Here is a 6,148-nt window from a genome sequence, read left to right as displayed (position 1 = left end):
CGCAGACACGGGGAGAACGTGCAAACTCCACACAGTCAGTCGCCTGAGGCGGGTATTGAACCCGGGTCTCTGGCGCTGTGAGGCAGCAGTGCTAACCACTGTGCCACTGTGTTACGATTGAGTCCTCCTGATGAAGGAGCGTCGCTCCGAAAGCTAGTATGCTTTCAATTAAACCTGTTGGACTATAACCTGGTGTTGGGTGATTTTTAATTATGAGCCAAGATCACTGAGACAGCTTAAAGCACATTTGTTGCTAAAATTGATATTGTACAATTTAGTCTGGAAGAACATAAGGAATAGGAAAGGGAGTAGGCCATTCAGTCCCTCCAGCCTACTCTGTTACTCAATAGGATCATGGCTGATCCAACATTCCTCACATCCACTTTCTTGCGATTTCCCATCACCCTTCATTCCCCTACTGATACGAATCTAAGTATCTCGACCTTAAAAATACACAAGGACTCTACCCCATAGCTGTCTGTGACTCAATTTATAGTGGCAGCCTATGAGAATATACAGAATGTGATCAGACTGTTGGAGCCATGGCATCAGAAAATGGTGCCTTGTGTCAAAGAATGAAATGTTGCAGCTACTCTTTATTCTTCCTATGTTATGGCCAAACAATTTCAGTTTTGCAACACTGCATCTGAAGATATGAGACTGTCAACACTGGTAAGTGTTTGAAGGTGTCCCTGAATGTTAGATGTGATCTCTGATCGTGACGGGTGAGTGATAAGTTTGCGATGCGTTGAGCAGCAAGAGAAGTTGGTGGTACAGTGAGTACTAGGTGGTACCTGAAGGTGGCTGAGTGGTCTGGATTGCCCCTATGTGTGGTTACTGAACTTTATCTGGCGCTGCAGTGAAATCCTCAGGGCAAGACTTCGGTGTGGAGTTCCATTCACATCCTCCCATTCATTTTGAAGAATATAAGGTTTCCTGGCCCTTATGAACATATGGACATATAAACAAGGAACAAAAGTAAGCCACTTGGCCCTTCAAGCCTGTTTCACCATTCATTAAGGTCATGTCTGATCTGATTTTAACAATAACTCTACATTCCTGCATATCCCAAAAATCCTAGTTTCCCCTTGGAAATCAAGAACCTACCTACCTCTGCCTCAAAATATTTAAACATTCTGGATCCACTATCTTTTGAGGAATGGAATTCCAAAGACTCAAAACCCTTTGAGAGAAAAGATATGTTTTCCCCATCTTCATCTTAAATGGACAACCCCTTATTTTAAACTTCAACTTTATGTAAGCATTACCTTTCTCCTCATCATAACCTCTATCATGCTCATGAGAATTGCCTTATTAACTCCCTGGTTTAGTTTATTTAAAAACGGAAAAGACATTAGGAAGCAGGCATCATAGCAGCTAACTGGCTTCTGTGAGCAGTATGCAGACCCCCAGCAGACTGACTGTCAGGCAGAGTCGCAACATGGTGTCCACACAGCGCAGGAATCATTTAAACAGAAAAGACATGCAAGGCTATGGAGGAAAGGCAAGAGAATAGTTCCAAATCATTATGTTCATTTGGGGAAATGTTGCAGCCTTGCTGGGCAGAATGGGCTCTTTCTGTGGCATAGCTCTTGTGTGATTCCGGAACTTGGCACTGGAGCCTGAGTCAGTCAGGCTACAGGAGCACGTCATTCCTCACTATCCCTTGTACATAGTTATGTTTAATAGAGACAGGGAATGTGTGGACCTCATTTAAATTCAAATTAGGGACAATCTGAAGTAAAGAAGAAAAGATTAAACCAAAAGGAAGAGAAAATCCAATAAAACGTCAATATGAAAACAGTGTTAAAAACTGAAATTTTAAAAGTGTCTAAAAATTTATGACATTGAGGGCCAGTCCTGAGATTAACTAAATATTAATATGCAAAACCAGCAAGCTCTTAAAATATGCAGAAAGGTTGAGAATGGGTTGCTATTTTCACACAGGAAAGATTTCAAGTTACAGGGGTGTATCTCTTCCTCACCTTAGGTTGCTGGCTGACTGTAAGTTAAGAACTTACCCAGCAAGATGATCCAACTAATGCAGGCATTAAAATAGTGGGACACCAAAACTCATTCAGAATTGCCACAGTGGTAAGGTGAAGGTAAAATTGCTATAGTCTGACCAGACCACAGATCTGCTCACTCATTAGAGATGGAGAGAGGGAGAGAGAGAGAGAGAGAGAGAGAGATACAGAGGGCAGAGAAGGAGGGTACAAAGATGTGGAGGTTAGGTGGATTGGCAACGGTAAATTATTGGTAGTATCCAGGGATATGCAGATTATGTGGATTGGCCAAATTAAGTTGCCTGCAGTATCCAAGGATGTGGAGGTTAGGTGGATTGGCCATGGTAAATGTAGGGCTACGGGGATAGCTTAGGGAACTGAGTTGAGCGGGATGCTCTTTGGAGGGTCCATGCAGACTTGATGGACTGAATGGCCTCTTTCTGCACTGTGGTGATTCTATGATTATTTGATTTATACTGCGTGGTAACTTTAGTCACCTATTTCAAGCCTGCACCTTTACAGACATAACTATTCACCAGTTGAAAGATACAGTGAATCTTAGTTTAGAAATGAGCAAATGTGGCACTGAAAAGACCCTTATGTTACAAAATGACAAGCAAATGGTTAAAGGGAATGCAGCAATAACATTCAGTATAATAAGGAAGTCTGAAAAGACACAGCTGCAGTCATGTTGTATAAAGTCTGTACTTCGAGTTCCTGCATGCACAGCAGGTTTCTACTTCTGAAAATTATCCATTACAATTGTATCAATATTTTTATATTTTGTGAGACAGGATGTGGAGATGCCATCAGAAAATTAGATTTGACTCTGACATTAGGGGGTCCGGTCAACAATCCAATTCCATGTTTTTCTATTGAGACGCAAAGATTTGATATAATTTTGGTCAGAAAACATTTTAAAATTAAACAATTGAATTTCTGCCTGGTCTCACAGAGCACTTAGCTTAAAAGAATACACTCCCAAATCAAAGCTTTTCAATCATCTTAAATATTATTTTGATGTTATGTGCCTTAAGTATAGAACCCTCTTGAATTGTATTGAACATCTGACTGACTCATAGGTGATGTATAAAGGTATTACATTTATATTTTTGCAGTATTTGGATTGTGAGTGGCATCTGGCTGACAGGACTTAGAATGATATACGATATGAAGTGAATCCCACAGCAGTCGTGAACAAGATTGTTCGTATTTATCAAGATGTATTAGGCTGATCTATTTTTCAAAATTATAGTGACTACACAGAAAAAGCAAAGGACAATGCCATGTCCATAATAACAGATAGATAATGGTTTCAGTCCTCAGCCGATGACTCATTGATAGTAAAGAGAATTATCTTGTTGTAAGTCTCCCCTCTTGAAAGGCACAGACCAGTTAAAAGTTTTCCATTTACAATCACTTTAAGTATTTGCTCATCTGCAACTAAATGCTAATTGATTATGACTTTTAAAAAGCTGGCCCTTTGCCAATCTATCAGGTCCAGTCCATTTGTCTTACTGATTACACTCAACTCCTTCTCTGTTTTAAATGTTTTTTTTCTTGTACATGCCCTAACTTATTCCCTTTTGTATCCCAGTCTTGCTTCTCTTGTTCCCAGCTGGTATGAAGGCAACCCACATCTCTGTTGTCTGGATCCTATGTCCCAGTATGTCCCTTCACCGACCCCCGTGCTCACTAACCTACACTGGGGTCCTGACCTGGTAACATCTCAATTTTAAAACGTTAAGCTTTATTCTCAAATCTTTCCAAGAATTCACACCTTCCCAATCTCTGGAACTACCTCTGTTGCTTTAATGTTCAAATTACATCGACTCCATCCATTCCACTGATGCCACTTATTGGTACTGGTGGCATCTATCAACAGATGCCAACAATATCATCTTGGGAACATGCCCTGGTCAAACCTTATTCCTCAACCACCATCATTTAAACAGATTATCTGGTCATTTACCTCATTGCTGTTTTTGTGACCTGCATAAATTGGCTGTCACATTTCCCACGTTACACTTTAAAGGTATGTTATTCCTTGTAAATTACTTTGTGAAAGGTGCTACATAAATATAAACTTTTTTCTTCTTTTCCAATCTCTTTTACAATTATCATTTTGCAATTTATTCATTGCAGCAATGGGTTTCTCAACATTGCTAAATTGCAAACTTTTATGCCCAGATCTGTCAGTGGTTTTACCAGAGTGATACCAAGAATGATTATTTTGCAAATAGAATTATATTATCTCTTTACAGACAGTGAGATGGAGACCGTATGCCGTGGAAAGCAGGTTGTGGCACATGTCCATCAGTGTAAACTGTCCTGAGGTTTTTGCACTCATGGCTAAACGCTTCTGTTTGGAATAGTGTTTGACACTTTGTGCATAGTACTGTGCATACTTTAATCAATATCTGGGGGAGTGTCAAAGGCAGCAACACAGTCTGAGGGTTCAGATGACAATTGTAGGCCACTTGAGCTTCCCTTGTGGATCACAACATCGTTTAAAAACTTCGATTATGCTCCTGCCTGCTGACTCCCTCCCGATTATTGACTTTCCGAGGGAATGTGCTACCACATGATACATGCCAACGTACAGTGGAAAGCATCCAGGATTTGGAGGGGTTTTGGAGACACTGCCATGGCTAGTGTGTGGGAAATTGACTCTTTAGCGTGAAGCTGGTCTTTAAAACAAATTGCACTTTTAAATAATTTAATTAATCTTAATACAACTCCCTCCCACCTGTCACATCTTCATCTCTTAGCGTCATGAAAGTTATTCATAGATATTTGGGAATTGTGCATTGACTGGTTTCTCGCAGTGGCTTTGATAGGTGGGTGAATTAAGACGCTCTAAACCAATCAATACGCAACCCTGTTTAAGTATACTATATATATATATGTTTTAAAAATCCACTGGTGAACAGCAGAAAGCTGGGGGATTTTCCACCAAAAGCTTTCCATTTACTCACAGCACTCAAGTAATAGATGAAGATTAGCATATGACATGACAGATTACATTAAGTCATGTCATTCCAGTCCTCTATGATGGCAGAATAACATGAGTTTCTTACCAGTGGCATCCCGTGACATGCAAATCACAGTCCCTGTTATTTAAAATTACCAGCTGACATGGCAGGCTGATGTGATTATTTGTCATCTTACAGGATTTATACTCATCAAACAGGATATTCTCATGAAAGGTTAGTAAGAGTTATCTGTGCGCTCCTGCACAGGTTTAAAATGTTCTCTCGAGGTGAGGACAAATGTGTTTGAACATCCCAAACAGAATTGACGTTACAGGGGAGAGGAGATTCCTCTCCACATTGCAAGCATGTTCTTTGTGGAGGTTCCTCTTTGCTAGTGTAGCCCTGCCCCCCTCCACTTTCTGTGGTCAGCCTGTTTTCTCTGCCACCCGGTCCGGAGTGATTTTCCTCAATTTGGTCTGAAGGAATCTGAAGCCACCGGTTTCAGTCTCCACCACAAATTCTATGTCTGCTCGCTGCTGCTTTTCTCCCTTTCACTGTCATCAGCTCAAGTTGCTCAACATATCAGCTTCCATGAAACTCAAACTGAATTTCGGACTGCATTCTCCATCACAAAGACTACTGACGACATAAAATCACTCAAATCCACTGTTCCCTCAGCCCATCTGCAGGTTAAACTCTTGCCTTTCTGGGTTTGATTATTCCCCTGCTTCCTGTCCTCCATACTTTCTAGCTTATCCAAAATTCGACAGTTCATATCCTCATCCACTCTAAAGTCCACTTTCTTTATCTTGTGTTTTAAGGTAATTCAGCTAGTTAGTGTCATATCTATCTGGCTTGCCTCAAATTTGTGGATGTCTGCACAAATAGTGTCCATGGAAACTCCCTCCCACCTTCTTTAAGAAGTATTATATTCACTCTCTCACAGAGATCAAAATTAACGTGCACATTTCTGCTCAATAGCAAAGCATTTTGATTCTTCATTGTACATATAGTGTTCCACCTCACCCTCTGTGACTAAATCCATCGTAATTTTCCCATCAACCTTAAAACCATCAACCTCCAGGATTTTAGAATGTTGCATTCACATATCTGACTCTCACAGAAGTTAACCATGATTGTACTGGAATAGCCATTCTTGTGTTAAAC

This window comes from Chiloscyllium plagiosum, chromosome 11 (genome assembly GCF_004010195.1).
Source record: "Chiloscyllium plagiosum isolate BGI_BamShark_2017 chromosome 11, ASM401019v2, whole genome shotgun sequence".
Taxonomy (NCBI): Eukaryota; Metazoa; Chordata; class Chondrichthyes; order Orectolobiformes; family Hemiscylliidae; genus Chiloscyllium; species Chiloscyllium plagiosum.
The sequence above is the reverse complement of the archived record's forward strand: the minus strand, read 5'-3'. Positions refer to the sequence as shown.